Below are 21,749 nucleotides of genomic sequence, written 5' to 3' on the forward strand. Positions count from 1 at the left end.
TTTGCATACTCTAGTGTATTGAAGAAGCAATTGTTGGAGTGAAAAGGAAAACTGTCAGTTCTGAAAATAGCTTGGACTACTCATGTGTCATTCTCAGTGTATGCTGAAATATCCAGAAAAACGTGGCTCACACTGCGGATTGCATCAGATACCGACACATGTATAAGCAACTCTCTCCCCACTTTCTCCTCCTGAGGCTCATTTTTACAAAACACATGGTTAGAACTAAGCTATGCTTTCTGCCATTGGAGTAAACTACAATGGAGCAGAGCACAAAGGAAATTTATTCCCCATGCGTGTGTAGGATCTGCCTGCAGAGCGCAGTGTGAGAATTAACAGCAGACACGTGTAACCAGCACACTGCAGGGGAGGGGGAGACAGCCTGCTTCATTTGCTTCAATCTCATGACCAGACCTCAGGTGAAACACTGTATGTGCCGAGTGTCAGATCATTTGCAGATGACAAACACAAGGCTCTTGTGCAGGTCCTGGGGGCGCATCCTACTATCTCAGCCACACCAGAACCCATCTGGCCTGAGCATCCCCAATGCACCTGTGTGACCAATGCACCCACTCATTCCCTTCCTCCCATCTCAACATGCAGCACCCTGCACTGCTCATGCTTTGTCTCCATCCCAAAGCACCTCTCTGTGCTTGCTGGCTTAGGCATGTCCAAGAGGGGGATTGAAAGGGTCTCAGTGGCTACATGGAACAGCAGTGGAGTAAGGGTGGAAATCATATCCACAGGGAGACAGAATTGAACTCACGCAGGTGTTTCTCCATGTCCACTGTGACTCCTTTAGGCAGCAAAACAGGTGAGTTTGCTGCATGCTAATCAGGAAAAAAACATCTGAAATATGCATCTGCACATGAGCATCTGTGCAGAGTTTCTCCAAACCAGTTCTCAAGTGCATTTTTTCCCTATATGGGCCTCTTTTGTACTTTGTTGTGCCAAGAGGCTTATTTTGTATAGGTGGAGAGACCCCTACCCACTAGTCATCAGGGAGTGCTATTAATATGCAACATCTTGAATGCATGAGCTGAATGACAAGCTGGCAGTGTTTGAGAATGTGTGGTCCAAGTTTATGTCTCTCCCTGAAGAGGCGAAAAGCCCCTTCCCGAACTCTCTGCCAAACTGTGCAAGAGATGAAAGAAAGGAGAATGGGCAACCTATTTTTTTTTTTTTTTTTTTGCTTCTCTCTCCCTCATACCTTGACACTATCATTTCCTTTCCCTGGCCACGGTTACTGTGAATGGCTAATTTCAAATAGTTTGCTACTATTTTCATTGTTGAAACAGAACAGGACAGCATAATTGTTCATTTTTTTAAAATGCCTGTGGAAGAAATTGGAAACATTTATTAGCCTTTTTATACAAAAATTCTCTTTCGGATTCATATGTCATTATCCTGTCTGCAATGTCCCAACAAAAGTGAGTTGAACTGAGGTCCTGAATTTTAGGCATTTTTGCACTTTGCTTTTGGTCACACAGTGTCACTATGCAAGGCTCATCTCAGTGAATCTTTAAGCCTGGAAAAACTTGCTGAGTGTTTTATGAACCTGAGCAGCAAGAAAGAATACCAGCATGTCTCATTATGGATTAGCTACAGTTTCATCTAGGAAGAATAAATGGGTGTTTCTTGTACTTCTCACCAAGAAGATGGGAAAGGATGCAGAGGGAAGAGGAGGAATCAGACAGTCATCCTCCCTGGCCTCTAAACCAGCTGTTCCTGCCATTCCATGGAGCTCAGGAGCTGGACTCTGCTTGTGCAATTTAGCTGCATCTATTGAGATGTTCACCTAGGTCCCCCTGCACAAGAAATGTGCTGGATGCTGTTATGACATGACATAACCAAACCACACTGTGTTTCTTTGCAGCACTGGTGCCTTAAACACATATCTTTGTCCTTCACCAGCTGTTCAGCTTTGGGGTGATCAGAAAGAATTAGAGAAACAAAGGCCCACAGATTAAAAATTTGCTTCCAAGTCTTGTGATAAAAGAGCCAGAAGTACCCAGACATGCCCACGTGTATCCATGTAGTCTGGGAGCAATGTCTACCGTGCAAGGGGAACTGAAACAAGCCCACCCTAGAAACCCTTCTTTGGTACAGTCTCTCCCACTTGAGTCTGTGTGTTCAAGCAAGAAGCTGGTTTTACAATTCTCCATGGCACTGTGGAGTTAGGTCCTGGTTTTGCTGTACTCAATCCCAGCTGGGTGGGGCCTCCCAAGCCACGAGTTCCAGACCAGAATCTCCCCAGCAGTGTCCTGGCTGGAGCCTGGCCTGATTAGCCAAGGGCTCCATCCCAGTCTCCACGCAGAGCAGTAAGGGGAGCAGCAAACTGGGCTTTCCAGACACCAGCTGTTTCCCTGGCATCACTGCCCCCATCTCTGCATGTGCCCTGAATCTCTGCCTGCTGCACAATTCTTGGAATCAGTTAAAATGACTTTCGGGATGTTTTCCTCTTGCCTTAAAGGACTCATGTGCTTTGTTTGTCCCTCAGTCACAGCAGAACATAGAAAATGCTCTACACAGAAAATGTGAAAGATGGTTTCTATGTAAATGGAAGGCAATGTCAGCCAAATTCATTTGTTCATTCAATGTCTATAAATAATTTTGTATTCTGCATTTACAAATCTATATTATTTCTTACAGGGAATCTATTTTCTGGATATCCAATTAATTTTTTTAACTGCTTCAACCATTTTTCACCATTCCATAAAGCAGGTTCATTTACAAATTATGCTTATCAATCACAAGGGAAATTACCTCTTTTGTTTCTTATCATGAGATTGAAGTTCTATCCCTTTTTTGGGAAGATTATGTAGTATTTTACCAACAATTAGTTTTGATTCAGGGAGCAGGGGAAAGCATGGAAGGTCAGACAAATGCTGCCAAAGGAGTAAAATTACTAGCTACAATTATCAGCTTGTGAAAAAAACAGCTACAGTTTGTATAGTAATGTGGAACAAGTACAAATATATACTTCTATAATGTTATGACTTTCCTTAAAATTCATTCATGCACATTGGTTAAAATTTAGTAGAGTTATTAAGAACCCCATAAAATAGACAATCTATTAATGCAGAAGGAGCTAACAACATTGATACTTTAAATCTAGGAAATAGGGATTTTTATCAGCTTGCACTCAGAATGAGTGAAGAGATTTTCCAGGATAAGAGACACCTGAGTGTCTCTTTAAACTTTATTTAAACTTTCAGGCTGACATAGCTGTGTTGTTGAGTGCATGTAACCTCCCCAAGATCACAGACAGGTGCTGGGCACAGGTCTTCCACAGAAGAGAAAATCAAAGCTTTGACTCGTACATTCAAGGGCTTCTCACTGAGAGAGAAGTGAAATAATTTTAAACAAAATTCTAGGTATTGAATAAACACCACAGCAGCACAGATGGCAGCAGTAGAAGCTGGAGGGTACCTGGGCTGTTCCCCAGCTCTGACCCCGGCTTTACATAGTGCTGTGTCTGGGATGGGGGCAATTCCAGCTCTGCCAGAGCAGGTGTGGGAGTGTCCCCACAAGCAGATGGATGAGCCACCTCCTGTGTGGGCAGCACCAACCTCTGCCCACTAGAGAGACCATGCCTGCAACATCAAGCACCCTTTCTCCAGGCACTCTGTGGTGTTTTCCAGTTACAACCCCTCTGTGTATGGCCAATATCCTTACAAGCATCCTGCTCCTTCTGTGAGCCATGGTGGCTTTACACCAGCAGGCAGCAGAGGAAAGAAATAATCCCAGAGTTCAAATGCACCAGCTCAGCCTCCTGCTCTACTGCCCCCCAGAAAATATCACACACATTCAGACTAGGGGCTATTTTAATGACACCAGATAGACTCCACTTACCCTGCTGAGGGTATCCTCTAATGCCACTATAGTGAGGAATAACTTCTCCCTACACTGTCAGCAGGACAAATGTAGATTTCTTCAAAATAATAGAGATCTGAAAATAAAAGTATATTGATTTAGGCAATGTTGTCAATCACAGGAAAGAACAGTTCCAACGGGTATAGCATAAAGGGAGTTTGTAACAAAATGCTTTTTTTTCTGAAGACCAGCAGATATATGTGGTTTTAATGTTGGTTGGATGGACTATAAACTTCCAAGCATTTCCTCTGAGACAAAATATTTTGCTTGAGACAAGCAAGACCAAGAGAAAATTATTGGACCAAAAAAAATTATTCAACTAACAACTTCATTAGCACCTTAGAAGGGCAGCAGCAGGAAAATCTGAGCAATGTGCTATGCAGCTGAACTTGGCAAGCATCTGGTAACTCTCACCTTGTGCAGATCCCTCAGCCACTGCTGACACATGTATTGCCCAGGTTCCTGATACCTGGTTGTCTTGAGATGCTACTGACACAAAAGCCTGCACCATTTGGATCTTGCTGTGTTCCCCCTCATTCCCAGCAGGAAGGATGCTGCCAGCCTCGGGCATGCTGCTCCACGCTGCGAGTAACCCCAGATCCTACAGCCAGAAGGCATTTGCCATGAAAATGCACAGGGAGGCAGCCCAGGGTCTCACAGCACAGACCTGCACAGACCCATGGCATGGGACACTACACAGCCTTTATATTAAACAGAGCTTTGAAGCTGCAAAAATATTAACAGACACCAAAAATAGAAGCATAAAGGTCCTTTAATAGCCCTATGCTGTGCTTGCCATGAGCTCAAGCGCTTAGTGAGGAGGTGACCTTTACAAAATTATTGTTTATGATCTCTCTGTGTGTGCCAGTATAGGCACGAGGAGTATTCCAATTTATTTAAAAGGTTACATATCAAAACTGAATATGCAGTACAATTGTGTTATCGGACTGTATAGCTTTTACACAGGAAATCCAATCCTTGAGTATGGCTTCTAGGCACTGGGGCCAGATTCTCTCACTATTCAAACTAGAGATGAAGATGCAATATAACAAAATAATTTATTCATCCCACATTTCTTGTTTTTAAATTATCTAAAAATCACTCAGAAATTTCCCCAAATAATTCCTGGCTTTAAATTACTTACAAATTTATTTCAATAAACAGTGGAAAATATTGAGCTTGCAAAATATTTGAACATGGAATTCAAGGTACTCAATATCTTATTTTGAGTTGTATGATATCTCTTATAGTACCTTATGCATCATAAACCATCTCCCCCTCCCCTGCTGCTTGTTAGAGGCACTGGCTGTGCCTGATGAGAGAGAGTGACTCAGCACTGCCTGTTACCTGCCCTCCAGCTGGCTCCAGTAACTAGCTGGGAAACCACTCCCTGCTCCGAGGGAATACTTGTGTGTGTGTATTTCCTTGCTCCACCAGTAAGAAAGTGCCTTGAATCAGCCATGGGGAATATGCTGTTCAGCTGCCAAGGTGAAAGATGAAATCAGGACGCATTTAGTCCAGCAAAATAAGTGGTTACACTCCTGTGCACAACAAAACAAAACTAAACTGAAATTTAGAAGTGCATTCCTAGACTGCCGTTATCGATGAGGACCTCTCCTCCCCTGCAAGATTAGTAGCACAGGGGGCTGCTAAGGCCAGGTGCAAATCTCACTCAGGCTGTTCCCCCTGAGCAGCTCCTTCCCCTTGTTCAGGGTGGGTGAGCTCACCCCTCTGGGCTGGCCCGTGGGGTCCCGTGGTCACCTCCACAGGCTGCCAGCAGCTTTTCCTCTGAGCCTCCCCACACACCACAGCTCCGGCCAGAACTGATCCTACTGCATCCATGGAGGGTCAAGCATCCTTCCTGCTTCTCCTTGTTTCTAGAAACACAAAAATACGTGCACCAAGCAGACCCACACCCCATCCTCTCATCTCATTTGCTGGTGTTGATTTCTCCTCCTGACATGGAAGACTTGCCAAACTCTCATTTCTCTCGTGTCCCTTAGTAAGAATATGTTTATAGTGTCAGTTCTTCCTGCAAGTCAGCGGGCTTTAGATAACATTTAAACTGGATACACCATGAGAACAGTTCTATGCAAACATCTTATTAGATCTAGAATCTCTTTCATGAAGTCAGTTTCTAATTGAAACTCCCATGTTGGAGCTCCAGTGACAGTCATTGCATGTATACCACTTTTTCTAAGCTACCCCAAATTATCAGCTATTGCAATCTATCATGATTCTTGTCTTCAATGGTTAAAAATCCAAACATCCACTTCCTTAAAATTATTCTCCTTGGACATAGTCACTGAACTTGGCCATCCATGATCATGGCCTGACAACACAAATGAGGAGCAATTGGACTCTAAGATTCACTTAATGCTGAAGTGCGATGTTCAATATATTTTTTTAAAAATCCTCAAATGGAAGTTGAAATTTGCACAGTTTCCTATTTTCTTGTATATTCTCATTTGTTTGTGATTCTTGATGAATCCTTTAATTCACAAGATAAAGGTTTTCCAAAGTGTTCCATCCAGCTAAAACCTTCCCGGAGGCCTTCAAACATGCATTCCCACAGAACAGATCACAAATATCAGGCAGCATGATGTAAAATCCAAATCTCATAATTAAATATATCACTGAAAAATTATTTTCTGCAAGTATATGAAATATCTAATTGAAAATTTGCTTTTGCAAATATTCATGAAAGGTAATTTCAAGCGCATGCATGCTTGTAGAAAGCAAATTCGCAAAGTCATAGGCATGATCAATTTGGAGTTAATTTTTGAATTTAAATGAATATTCATAGACATTTTCAACTATTCGTTTAACTTCAATACAGACTCATCACTACTCATTTGCACCTAGTTTTTATTAGTGCAAATCAGGATGAAAAACACTGAAATCAAAAGTTGAGCATGTCTGAAAAATTCTTTAAAATCACAATTAAAATAGCCTTTCTTATCTTCAGAATGGAATAAATCTAGCTTTCTTTTTCTAGCTTCCTTTTCTATCAAAATTTGAGAATGATTTGTTAACTTTTGAAGTTATTGTTCTGCTGTCAGCTAAAGCTATTTATATGCTTTGATACTAAACATTCCTTTACATAATGGTGTCTCTTCCTCCCAATTCCTTAAAAATTACTCATCTGCAATACTTTTTTCCCACATTTCCTAGGATTCAGTTTAAATGAAGTTTATAAAACGCTCATAAAATTTTCTATTTCAGGCTGATTTCAAATGCTACCAAGTTGAATATTAAAAATTCTTCCACTTACAAAAAAAATTGACCATATCAAGAAAAAGGAGGATTATATCTTAGGCAGTAAACTTAAGCAATGGGAGATCAATGAATTATTGAACCATTTTCCTAAAGAGCAGCAATAGTCATGCTTAGATTACTTACATGTTTTGTGTTCTCATGTGACTGAAGAACTAGTGGGATATGACAATACAGTAATATTGCATTGTTTTAAAAGCTTTAGTCATGAAACATTTTTTTTCACATCTTATGATTTATTCTTTCTCAGTTTGATGAAAACTCAGCAGTTCCTTATTTTATATGTCTTCATATTTTATATGAAGATATATATTTCATATATGTCTTCAATTTTATCTAGAAACACTGGGATGACTCTGAAAGATGGGACTGCATTAAAAGTTATATTCCTAAAGATATTCTAGGTAAGTTAGACATGTAAAGGTCTATTCTCCTATAGGATTCAAAATGTCCTAGTCATTTCTAGAAAGGGCATAAATCCGTGGCTATTTGGCTCTTTTGACTCTCTCCCTAACATTACTTGATCAGAGAATGCACAATGACACACACTGAGTTGCATCACAAAAGCTAACAAATTACATTAGAGCTAATCGGGTTTGTGCTCTATGATATCAAACACAAGCCTTTTCAGAAAATCCAGCAATGAACCTGATGCCCATCATTCTTGAAGACTAACCAATCATTTCTTCCTCCTGTCCCCTGGAAAGATGAAGAAGAGATGTAGAACAACATCTCTTAAGACTGTCATGGCACTTTCTGGATGTCAAAAATGCAATATTTGTAGTTAATGTTTGCTATGTGGAGCTAATTACTTCACTACAAAGTAATTTTCTGGGAAGTATTTGCAACAAATGACAAATACTAAAAAAAAAGAAAAAAGGGTTCCCTTACCCTTTAATTTTCTTAGATTATCCTAACATCTAAAATCAATATTTTCCCCTCTACGTATTTTCTTCAGAATCCAGCTTCTGGGCGTGTTTTATACAAGGCAAAGTGAAACGCTTAGCTTTGAAGCCACAGAAAATTCACTGGCCAAGTGTATCAACAATTCATGGAAATACATGTGAAGGCATAGAGCAGAGAACTGGTACAGGTCAGAGAAACTACTCAAGCTTCTGTATCAGTTCAGCTTCATTTATTAAAAGGAACTGACAAGATACTCTGTATTGGAGTCTCGGATATATTACTTACAGAACAACAGGTCAAACTTTATGAGAAATTTCTGTTGCTGCCTTTTGAGGATGCAAAGGTCTTACTGCAGGAGGATCATTTAACTCCCCTGAGATAAGACATTCTCATTCCATCCTCTTCACTTCTATTTCTTAGAGGATATTCACTCTTGTGCAATAATCAGTAATTAGCTACAGTTCTGAAAATACAAACGAAACATGACATTTCCTTAAATCCTTTCCTATTATTAGAATACTGAGACAGTCAATGCTAATTGATTGGCTAAGATATGTCTTAGTGAAGGAAACTGGTTTAACACAGGTTTTAATTTCAGTTGCAGAATTCTGCAGTATTTTTCCCCATTCAGCAGAAAGAATTTTCATCCTTGTCCTTTTTGCTTTCTTATTTGCCCCACAGTCATTTATTCAATTCTGTGGTTGTGAAAACTGCAGTAGCTGTTACTCTACATGAAGAAACCGTTATAGGCACACCAAATTGATGATATGTAAATATACCATTGTGATTCATATGTTTCTTTACGCTAATTTATATTTTAATGAATTTGGTCATTGGGAATTGAAGTACTTCAGCTTCAGAAATAGAGCTTGTTGAAAACCTTTCACTGAAATACATAAATTTCAAGCATGTTTTCAGCCAGCTGAAATCATTGTTGAGATCCTTTATTTAGTGAACCAACACTTTAATAAATAAGACAGAGATACAACTTTTGTATAATAATCCATAATTTGATATATGAGAGATAGGGATAGCAGAGAAAGCCATGCCCTCTGGGGCAAGCTATTTCTGAGGTCCAACACAGTTATAAACCACAATCTGAAAGTTACTCTAAAATCACTTTGCCATTGTTCTGTTACAGAAGTAGCTTTTTTCAGGAGATAATTCAAAGTAATTTGAAAGATGCCATCAAGTTTGAATAGACACATTCTAGTCATAATTGGGAAACACAGGAGTGGCTCACGTGTCAGACAGAGGCAGGAATAGCCTGATGGGAGCACTCATAAGGTGGAAGTGGCCAGTGTTGCAGCCTGGTGTCACTAGAGCTGATCTGAGGAAGATCGCCCATACCAAAACTCCCACAGATCTGAAACAACCAGCATAGTTCTTACGTTAGCAGGCAACACAGGATTTTGGTGGGAAAATCCAGAACTCAGGTTGGTGAAGAGAATTCAGGCACTAATGAAACTGCTTTGGGAAGGGGTGTAAGCTTTACCCACACCAGGTGTCACAATGACTAGCCAGTGCCTTTGGAATTCGCACTGAAGTTTTAAGGTCTTCATTTTCCCTCCAAAAAACCACTGAATTTGAATTTTTCATAGGCTGCCTACAGTTCAACATCTGAAAAATCTAGATTTTCGCTGAAAACATTCAGCTACAGGAAATCTGAGCTTTTAAAGAAGCCCCTTGCACAACAGACATTCTGGAGCTCAGGCTCATTAGCTGTGGATGACTGAGCTCACTGCTGCTGGAAAACCTGTGCTGTCATGGTCAAGCCAGAGTCATCTGTGGTGGCCACTGTTGGCTCTTTAAATGGATTACTTGAGTTTGGATGCAGATCTAAGATCATAATCAGGAGGACAGGGAAAGACAGAATGAGATTAAGAGAGATATCACTAAAAAACCTCACACGCTGAAAACAATGGCAGTAAAATCACAATGACAGAACAATCATTTATGTCATGCCAGTTTGAGAGAACATCGATTTAAAAGGTGTAATCAGATCCATTTATTGCATGGACTAAAAAAATATGGAAACTGTGAAAGTGAATACAAATACATCCTTTGCTGTATTTTAAAGCAGTAGCATAGCTTTACCCAATTAGAATTAAATCCATCTTATAAGAAATATCTAATTAGATATGGTAAACTTATTTTATTTTAAAAGAAAGACATTGATGACTCCTAATTATACACATACATGTTCTCTAAGTAAATTACTCATTGTCTGAGGCATTACGCCCAACACGTCCTTATACAACAGTGGCATCTAGTGGCCAGCGGCCAGGCTCCGCTCCAGCTGGAACAGGGAGACGGTGAAATGCAGGAGTAACGATAAACACCGTGGTTTTTGTTTGTTTAATAGATCGCATTATTTCAGATAACGAAATACTTCATGGATTATTATGCTCATGTTAATTTCAGGCCTTTTAGCATCCTAGCAGAAGGCACGAACTTTATTATACCGATTGGTACGTGGACACTGGGAGAGGAAAGGGAAAGCCCATCCACTGCCAGTCCAATGGAAACTAGGGCTGCGCCAGGTGCTTTCTGCCCTGCTAGCAACATCGACACGTAGTCTCTTTCTGTACCTCCAGATTTGTTTCCTGCAGTCCATTTGGTCCAGGTTTACCATTCAAGCTGGGAGAATTTTTGCCATCAAGTGGGCGTTGAGCAGGGAGCTGCGGCCGCGGCAGAGGAGCCCCGGGCACCGCGGCAGCAGCGGGGCCGCCCGGAGCCACCGAGCCGCCCCGCTCCTCGCCACCGCCCGCCTGCAGCCAGCAAAGTCTTTGCTTCCTGTTAGCCACCCAACGGCGCGCTGGTGAGAACACGGCAGCATGTGCTGCCTCTCATTGCTGCACTAGAGATAAAACACCCAGTGGAATAAATAATTACATTTTACAGACCCGCATCCTGGAAGTATTTGTAATTAATGAGAAACAGAAAAAAATGATGCGATGACAACATGCCCTAAAAGCAATACATCACCATGACCCTGAATAACTTGCCATCAGCTGAGCGCTGCATTTACCAGTAAATCTCATTTTATGAAAAATAAGAACTTTCTATTCTAGAACTGTTCTGGATAACACTCTTGCTATAGATGACAACCACAGGCTTCAGTAAAATCCATGTTTTAAAAAGTATATGCCTCCGAGATCCAATACTGTTCTTATTGGTCAGACATGCAAACCCAAATAGTATTTCTCAGCTCTTCATTGTAACTCCTATTCCCAGAAAAGCCTTGGGGCTTGATACCAGAAGTCCTGAAAAATCAGACATCATCAAATTGTCAGATTGGCAAGCTGTGATCTTGGCTATCTGTGATAACCAAATAAAATTCAGATTCCACCTCAACTCACAGGAATGCAGTACTATTTCTGAGAGTCTGTAAACTCAAACATATTCCTGGCAGATTTTAGCCCTTATTTCTTGACAAATAAATATCATAATTGAGATCATTAAGTAAATTTGGAAGGTCTTTTTTCTTGTGTGTGTTCTCAAAAAAAAAAAAAAAATCACAATACATTAAACACAGATTTTTCAGCATCATCCACTTATTACAACTAGTATTGTTGCACATTTAATTTCTCCTGATCAATGACATTATGGAAAGACAGAATATCTTGTAGAAATCAGCTGCTTTGTCCAGTTTTTCTGGAAGTAAAAGACAAGTCAGGAATTTCATGCACCAAACCTGATCTCTAACTAGTGTGGGATTTTCCCAATTCCCTGCTGCTGGGTCCCACTTACTCGGCTTTTTCTCTCAATCCAGCCATCCTGCAAAGGGCTGCACTAAGCATTCTTCCACTGGATTGTTCCAGTGATCAATAGAGAAAGGACAATGATTTATTTATAAAGCAGCAATGCAGCACTGCAAGAATTAGTTCTCTTCTGGAAACATTTCCCATTTTACACATTTCCTACATAAAAGAATGCACAATAAACTTCAGCATGAATTGCAGTGTAAAGCATAAAGCACATTTTAACTGTACTCCTTCATTTGCTTCTTTTTAGGAAGTATTGTGTGGTTTGCTGTTTGGCTGTTGGGTTTTTTGGGGGGGCGTAGGAGTGTGTATTTATTTATTTATTGATTTATTTAAAGCTTGTTGTGTATTGATTTAGCAAGGAACAGGTAATAGCCATATCAATTTTCTCACAGTGAGATGCATTGGTAGAAAAACAATTTTATAACTAAACAGAAATGACTGATCTATTGGCTTGGATAAACTATTCTATTATACAGAGATTATAGAGCTGATATATATAAATAACTTAAGCAAGATCTGTGTTTTAGATATGCTTCAACTAACATAGGCAGTATTGTTAAAAGCAAAAGGACCACATCAGCAGTATAACATACACTAGAAGCCGATATTTTGCATAGGAAATGGGATATGTGCCTCTGAGTTCCTTATTATGTTGATTATTACATTTGGGAAAAATAACATTGAGTATTATTATGGCAGCTTGAGAAATAACAATATATCTGAATCTGCAAAAAATACAGCTAGTAACAATCTGGGCACAGACTTGGTGTTTCAGAAAAAGTAAATATGACAGAAAGTATGTTTTACATCTCCATAAAACATTCCCCCCCACCCCCCCATTTTTGGTTGTATGTTTCTTCATAATCATCATTTTGCAATCTAATGTCAGAATAAAGCACAAAAGAGAAATTTTTTTCCAACAATTGGAATTGCCATGGCAACACCCTAGATCTCAGATAAAGTTTGGTCCTGTACTGATAGTCACATTAGCATTTGTTTTTGTGCTAAGTGCAGTACTGTATATGAAAAGCACCTCAGTCTCTCTAGTTATGTATAGGATGTAATTTGATTATTTCAGAAATGTGAAATATAAAATTTTGACAGCTCCATAGAAAGCTTCACCTTTAAAATCACGTTTTTGAAATTACACAAATCATCAGAAGAAAATTAGGCACAGGTATCAATATTAAATGCAGTTGTCTGCATCTCTAGTCTCAATTATGCTGAAGCTGAGTAACTGTCCACTGTCCCCTTTCCAGCAGCTCTTAACTTTTCCACACATATTGATCTTCAGTCTTTGAATTCACATACATATATAAAGAAACGGATGAATTTAAGCAACACCTACTAATTAATCAAAGGAGACTATTTTTACCAGACATATTTATAATTGCCTTATACTACTGTAAAAAATAACTTGAAGATAAAGAGACATTTCTTTTCTGAGACAGAAAAATCCTATCCAAACTATAAGGTATCTAAAAACCTTGAAATTACAAATATTCTATGCTGGCAAATCTACATATCTATAAAACATATGCATGTCAAAACATTTAGGATGTATTCAGGAGGCTTTTATTCTGTATCATTACTCTGCAGGTTTGTAGAACAACCTACCAGAAACAAAATACAGAGGCACAACCATGACCATTTAAGCTGAAACCTGATTCCTCCCCAAGCAGACAACAAAACCAGGATATACTTTATATCATGGTAGCATAAGGTTCAGATTTCAATCACTGAGTTTTTCAAATACTGCAGAGCCAAATGCTATGTTTCAAAAACACAGCCTAGATGGAAATATCTAGGCTATAACCATAATTGTTTCCAAATAAACTGCCTCACTTATGAATTTTAACAGTTTTGATGACAAAATAATTAGAGAATGTAAGATGAGACTGAAATTCTGTCACAAAAATAAGATTTGAGTGTAAATCATTTGGCAAATGTCATGAACAATAACAATGCAAGTGTGTGGTCTTGGTATACTCAAGGAGGTACCACATACTCTGTAATAAGTAGAATAAAGAATGTACTACACATTTCCAGCTGGACAGAGTAACTCAAATGCAAGAACTGTCTTCTTTCTCTTTAAGGGACAGATAGGTAAACAACATTGGCTAGGAAAAGATCTTTCAGAAGCCTGACATTAAACAAAGCAGACATGGCTGTCATTGGAAAGATCCTAAATTCTAACATTTTATGAGTATACAGGGTCTGCCTGAAATACATGCTGGTGTTTGAAGTGCTACTATTCTCCTGTTCATATTACAGATACAACTTCATGGATCCAGATGACAGGCTTAACTTCTCAAATTAAAAACCTGACGAGCTGCAAACTAGGCAGAATAAGCTAATGACCAAAGCACAAAGCTATGAAAATAAAAAAGCCTAGGTCCAGAAACTGTTGGCTGTTGTGGGGCTCAGTTTCCAAGCACCCAGAAGAACTTTTAAGTCCCTGTTAATTTGCCCCAAGAAGTGTACATTATTCTTTACTGGGTATCTCAATACCTTCAGACAACAGCATCCTACTCTGACACACAAACCCTTAGAGCTAGGTGAAGAATCCTGCACCTCTTTTGAGATCAGCAACCTCCACAGCTGAAAAATCTGTGGCAGATAAATTCTGCATGTTGTGGATGAGGTCCTGAGAAGCCAGGAACGCATGCTGCACCAAAGTCAACTTAAATGTGGTTCCTTTTTAATATTTGCATATTAAATATGGATACTAGGGAAGAGAAAGGAACATTATGCTACAATTTCTCAACATTTATCCTACTAATTTCTATCCTTTATCCTATTAATTTCTATCCTGCAGAACAGGCTGTGAACTTTACAATCATCATTTGGATTTACCCCTGCTATAATGCACAAATTCTAAACTAAAAGACCTTTGTTATGGAAAAGCAAAGCATTCTGTTAATGTATATCACATTGCACTCTCCCAGGCAAAATGTTTACTTTATGCAGGTAAAAACTGTGACCTTTTTGAAGACATAGGCATACTTTGAATCAGCTTTTCTATATTTGACATTGTTAGGCATTCTCTGTGATGTGAGGCAAAAAATAAGTTGAGCTAGGAAAACTCAGTATTTTGGAGATCATAAGCTGAAACAGAAAATTAGGAGGGAGATGGGAAGACAGACAGTAGTAAGACTACATCACTAAGCATTTGGGTTTTTTCACATATTTCCTTGCTGCCCTACAATTTTTCTATTAGCTCCTCTTTGAAGGGAGTAACAGACAGGTAACTGTGTCAATGGCAGCTCTATCTGCAAGCATGCAGTTTGATTTGCTTATGCAGTGCTGTGTTTTAGTAGTCATTGGAAAGCATGACTGAAATATCCCATTGCACATTAGGATGACTCTTGCACCAGTAACTGAAGATGTAGTCCCCAGGAAGTGCTGTTTGTGTCAGTGGAGCACAGCTGCTCTGGAGGAAAAAGCCTGGGGCACCTGCAGCAGCCATAGGGAAGCAAAGGGAACCAGCAGCTTTGCTCTGATTTGAAACAGGATTCACCTCCTTTAAAGTATCTATTTGCAAACATCTTGCCCAACATTTTTAGAGGAGTCTCCATTTTTTTCTATTCTTAACTATTTCTTTCTTCAGGTGTTTAGACTATTTTGCTGATCTTTCTCCATGTAAATATATCTATTCCTTTTTTTAAAGTCTATCCATTCTTTTTTTAGCATCCAGTATGTGCATACATGGAAGTTACACACTGAAAAGCATATGCCCCTTTTCAACTTGTTTTTTGAGCTCCAAGGAGGAAAACCAGAAACTTTTGAAATGTTTTTCTTTCTATGAAAAAAAAGTTTGTTTTTTTTTTTTTTTCCATTTTAGAAAACCATTATGGAATGACAATTGGAATCAGTATTTTCTGAAATGGTTTCAAAGAGGTTTACAACAGCCACTGTATACAGTTATAATTATTTTTGTAGAGAGGCACAAAAAGGACAAAAAAAAATTCAAGACAATTCAAAACTCCTAACCTCTTCCTAAAAATCAGGACTACATTTCTGATGACTCCTTATTTAGTAGGTTGGGCTAGGAATTTGCTTCTCATGCTGTCAAAGTTGTGTGTTGTAATATGGAACAGGTCATTCAATCTATCTGCTGCTCTCCTTTTCCCTTCCTTAGCTGTCTAATTTATACAGTGAAATATCAGGACAGACTACAACACTGCTGCCGACACAGCACATTGAAAAATGAGGCATGATCTTTTAAATATAGTATTCATTATAACACTGGTACTGGAAACACTTTACTCTTTTACAATGCAAATAAGCACATCTTAGTTATGGAGGTTACATATACAGATGTCACAAAAGCACATTTAAAGACAGGCAAATATATGGAAAAACCCAGAAGAATCTGAATGAAGATTAAATTTCATAGGGTAGAACTCTGATCATGAAGGACACTTTCTGCACAGTGCATAATGGAGGGCAGTGTATTCATTTCTATTCCTCAAATGTGTACATTTTCAGTGTGTATAGTTTCAGTAATTAGAAAAGAAATTTTGATGTTAGAGTTTACATAAATAACAAAAAACATCAAGATGCCTTTTTCTTGTGGTTTGTTTTTCTTTTTATCTGCTTTATAATTTTTTAATTTCCTTTATATGATCCCAAGATATTAAAGTCCAGATCACCTAGCTATATCACTGGCAAAATAAGTCATATGTCATGCTCAATTTTAGAGTCATTAGCTATCTGTAGACACTGTCTTATGCAGTGGAGTTAAAAAACTAAAGAGAGAAAGACAGAATATATCTGAGGGTAAAAAGCCTTTGCGGGTGTTGATGGGAGTATATGGAAGAAACCAGCAAGAACAGTGGATAATGGAAGATTGCTAGTGCAGGTAGTGGGCTTATCTATATGACAAATTGATGAAGAATGAGGAGGAAAACTATGTTGATTTAATGCTGGCAATTTGAAGCATAGGCAGCACAGCTGTTTCAGACAGAAATACTAAGATAAATTCAGAAGCAACCCCTGCTCTGACAGATTAATAAAAGACCAGAAATTATTTGAGCTTCTTAGAGGAAGGGATCACTAAAGAGCCCTTCAAATACCCAAGATATTGCACATAAGAATAGAACAGCTCATCCAGCCCTTGCCTGTCTGTTATCAAGAACATGCTTTAAACTAAGAATCAAGCTTTTCTAGCAGACATGAAAAAATACATACTACAAGTGAAAAAGTAAAGAACAAAGTGAACACTTGCTACTGAAACAATTTTAGGAAAAAAAAGTCATTGGTAGAACCTTCAAACAGGCTACCTAAAAAAAGGCTTACCTAACATAAATTTTTAAAAAAGCTGTAACTGGGTCTTCTGTTTCAACTTGTTTTTTAAAATCATTACTAGCAATAGGAATATTTATCCAGGTGAAGTGAATATACAGACTTTTTACACTTCAAAAGTCAGACAAACCAACTCCATGTAAACATTTTCACCAGTGCTTTAAATACACTTGTGGGCACTGAGCCCTTCATTCTCTGGTCAAATACAAAAGGGCTCCTTCCCCTGTGTCTGCCAGGAGTGTATTGTGTCCTACATGCTCACTGCTGGCAATGTAAGTCTACACAGCCATTTCAAACATGTTTTAGCACATTTTACTAAACAGCCAGTCATGCTGAATTTCTGAAAGTTTGATTTACTGGCATTATTGTCCAGTTCCAGGCAACCCGGCATTATCAGAAAGACTATACTGCATCAGCAGCTTTCTACTGCTCTGATCCAGAACCCTTTGGAAAAATTATATGTATTAATTCACAAACCAAAGGATCAGAACTGAGCTCTATGTTAGTAGAGAAGATTCCTATGAAAGAATACTTCAGAAGTGTTAAGACTGCAAGGTAGCATTTAAAAAAATTAAGAAACAAAAGACCCAAAAGCAAAAGTAAGTAGCTTTGGTATCCCTCCCCTGCTCCCTCAAAAGAAGGGAATACTTCAGTGTGATGGCTCTCTAATGAATTATTCACAAAAGGTAGGGCTTTCTTTCCCAGAGGTTACAGCAATGTCAAGTGAAAACATGTCAGTCTGCCAAGAAACACCAATGGTGTGGAATATTTCAATGGAAGATTACACAATCACCCCACTAATGATGGGAGCTCTTTTGGTGATGTAGGAATACATTCCTACAAAGGATGCCAGGCATTACCAATAATTTGATATCAAATTTTGGGAAAATTTAAAGATTAACAAACTCCTCTGAGCAAATTCTAAAGCCAGGTTGTATTTTTAATTTATCAGCATTGCCTACACTTATTATTTATTACATGGTCCTCTTCCAGCACTCTCTATAAAGAATAAGCACTCTAAGCAGTAATTCTAATACTAAAATTACCTATGCTCTAAAAATGCCCACCACCACCACATCATCTCAGTTCTGGAAAGAACTTCTCAAACTTCAGTTCAACAGACAGTCCTAAACTGGGGGGAAGACCATGAGTCACAAAATGTCACTTTCTCTCTGATATTTGGGTTAAGCCTATTTTTCTTACAGTCCCTGTAGGTATGGTAGAGGAAAATGTGGTATTTAGGATGCTTTTTGTCAAGTTGTTGGTTCCGATGGTCAAGAAGAAAATTAATTTCTCAGGAAACCTATTGGTAAAAGGTCTGTGGGTTTTTTCACTTCTTAAATACAATTTAGAAATAAATTTAATTTTTCTGAACAGATTGTAATTTGCAACTTAATTTATGCCTAGTGCTAGTAAGGGGTCTAAAGCACTTACCTTACAGGACAAAATTCGAAATTCATCCAGTGGGTTTGATTATTATGGGAAAGCCATTGTAGACTCAAGTGTGTTCTTCACAATCTCTCTCATCCTCAAGAAGAAAGTTAAAATTTTACAGAGTTCACTGCATTTGAAAGTCAGTGGGAGGGGAGTCTCACAAAATCACTGTGGGGAGGGGAATCTCCACAATCACTGTTCTGCACCTATATTAAGCTTTGGTGCATTCTATGAGACAATCTTAGCCTATAACTGAAATTCATGTTTGTGCAAATCTTGATCTACCCAGTATGCATGAAAATTAAATTACAGGCAATGAATTAAGAATAATTTCTAGACTAAGCCATGCTCAGACACTTAAAATAAGTCTAATACTACTTAAATATCTAAATCACACAGAAGTGTTGCAGCCCAAAGCTGGGGTAAACTGGCCCATAAGAACACGTGGTGTCTGAGGAGGTGTGTGTGTGCACTGCCTGCAGCGCTGCTACACCCGCTGCCCTGTGACAGCCCCGTTCACAACCACAGCTGGGATCAGTCTGGCATTTATTTGCAGGTACAGCAAGGATTTCCTTTAAAAGTTGTTACCAGGCCTCAAGGTGGGATTAATACACCTATAACCAGTTGGGTCATTATTCCTTCTCTCTAATCACTGTGTATTTGCGGTCAGATATGAGACTTCATAAACCAGTGCCATTCAGGCCAAGGAACTGTTGGTCGCCACCCTTCACCAAAATGCTTAGATCTCATTTGCAATGGTTTTTATTAAGCTTGTGGACTTGTTCCTACTATGCAACCTCCATTTCTCACCACAATCAGCACCAATGCCTCTGATGAAGACAGAATAAAATATTTCATTTTTTTAGGTCAATACATTTAATCCCTGAACAGTGACTACATGAAACAAACTCAGTAGTTTGTTTCTGAAACTGCTTGCTTAAGGCTGAATAATTTTATCATGTTTAATATCCAGTGCAAGGTCTAGCTCTGCTTGACTTTAATTCACCTTGCTCCTATCCTTCTCTAACTCTTTTGCATACATTTCTATGCCTGTCAGTCCTTTCTGCAATCTTTTTACATTCTGCTAATATACTTTTAATTATATGGCTATTGATCCAGTTATATTATTTCTACAATGCTTCTTTCTTTGTTCCAGGTATTAATGCCAGAGAGTGTTAATGCTTTTGAAAAAGGAAGTTCCAGACCTTTTCTATATTTAAGTTTCAGGGCTTCTTTGGTAGATTGATTCACATCTGTAGAGTATTGAGCTTTGAAATCCTCTGTTACATACAGATTTCTTTTCCTCTTGTCATTTAATTTTATGTGAATCACACATCATACATCCCTCAATCAGCACATCTAGAATATCTTCATTATTTAAATGAAACCTTATTGATGAAGTGAAAAAACTGTCAGCTATTATCAGCAGAAATAACCAGTACTATCAGCATTTGTTCTCCAAGTTATTCTGAAGAAGTTAAATACTTCCATATGCAGGGCTGCCCACCCATCTGGTCACAACTCCTAGTAGTACTTAAAATCTTTAACCACGCACAGAATGTTAAAACATAAAATGCTTTAAAAAGATCCCTTTTAGTATGCAAATTCAACCCTACAGACTCACAAGACTAATAGAATTTTTCTATCATTCTCTGATTTTGAGGTGTTTTTGATTCAAAAAACATAGCTACACTAAAGCTATTGATTTCTTTAATCTGCTTCATAAATTAATGTGCAATTCTACCTTTTGTGATTACCGCATCAGATTTCTCACCTATTTTCCACTACACACTTGTAATCCATCTAACATAGAATCATTAAGGTTGGAAAAAACTTTCAAGATCAAGTCCAACCTTTGACCTAATGCACCACACCCACTAAAGCCTATCTCAGTGCCACATCCCCTCACTTTCTGAATTGTGTTTCTGCTAATTGTCAGCTCCATCATCATTGGAAAACACTTGAACTGACTTGTTCTTTTAACAGGATGTGGGTTGGGCAGTCCAAAAATCTGTCTTACCCCGTTTCTTGGCTTCAGACTCATTTGTCCATCATGCCAACCTCAGCCCCCAGAGGCAGCTTACTGAAGCTATTTCCTATTTTCAGGTTCTTCAGTATGCAGCAGTACATACCATTATCTACCTTTTGATCAACTACCACATAATTTGTATCCATTCCACTCTGCATTATGGTTACCTAAAAATTGACTAATTCATTTTTTAAATAGACATAATTTTGTTTAAAAAACATTTGTATTTTAGGCCATACCTTTACTGGATACTCACTCCTTCAGCTTCCATGCAGATCTGCATGTTACTACATTACCTGGGTTTTTTCTACTAAAAATGATGAGCAAAAAATGATTAATTAATTAGATTACACTTTTAAATAAATTGCATAAACAGGGGATTGTTGAAACCTTTTTTCATCTGGGTTTAAGTTCATAACTTCCATGTTTGCTTTTATTGTTTCCTTTCTCCTCCCTTCTTTACTGCTATCAGGCATGTTTCTGGGTTCCAGTGTGCATGTAAAATTAAAGTTAAAGCATCCTAAAACCAGTAGCATATTTTCATGGAAGCCTTCAGCTAATTTGTTGTCTTGTGAATAATCTGAATCAGTTCTACTAAAGCACAGGAATTAGGAATCTTCTTGGGCGATGCTCCTAAAGCCCTCAAAAGGCACACAGATATCAAAGGAGATTTGCTCCTATCTACTCAACGACTCTTTTAGAGGGAATAGCTGGAGGCAAGAATGGCTGCAGCACTACATCCAAAACACTTCTGTATTGCCTTATCACCACAGGGCTTCAAACAGAACCCATACAAATTATAGGAAATTACACAAGATATTTTTGGCAGAGTGGGAGCCAAATATAAGTCTTCCAAGCCTTGTATCATTCCTCCTGGTGGCTTGAAGGTCTTTCTGAAACACGGAGATACAAATTCACATGAAGGCAATCCTAAAGTATTCCAGCCTGCTAAAGAGCTGGAGTAATTCCCAGCTGTTCAAAACCAGATGAGTTTACCACTGAGGCCCTTCCCCCTACACTCAGCTATTGAGTTTAAGCTCATCTAAGATAGAGTCTCAAAGGTGCAAGAATGGTTAAACTGGAATGTCTCTTGAGCAAAACCAAAGGTGCTTTCAGAGATGCTGCACATGGAAAATGTACCCTTTCTAATA

The 21,749-nt window shown here is 38.6% G+C and overlaps 1 long non-coding RNA gene across 2 annotated transcripts in view; it reads right to left on the bottom strand.

The window, feature by feature from the left end:
* The window catches only part of LOC110467949 (uncharacterized), an 81,271-nt gene that overhangs the window by 52,485 nt on the left and 7,037 nt on the right, over nucleotides 1–21,749 (bottom strand). The window contains exon 1 of one of the 2 annotated variants that reach the window (XR_002464947.3): nucleotides 10,650–10,755. The exons of the other annotated variant lie outside the window; for it this stretch is intronic. This is a non-coding gene — a long non-coding RNA (uncharacterized LOC110467949). Of the gene's footprint in view, nucleotides 1–10,649; nucleotides 10,756–21,749 lie in introns of those variants that run through there. 2 annotated transcript variants of the gene reach the window in all.

This window comes from Lonchura striata, chromosome 9 (genome assembly GCF_046129695.1).
Source record: "Lonchura striata isolate bLonStr1 chromosome 9, bLonStr1.mat, whole genome shotgun sequence".
Classification (NCBI taxonomy): domain Eukaryota; kingdom Metazoa; phylum Chordata; class Aves; order Passeriformes; family Estrildidae; genus Lonchura; species Lonchura striata.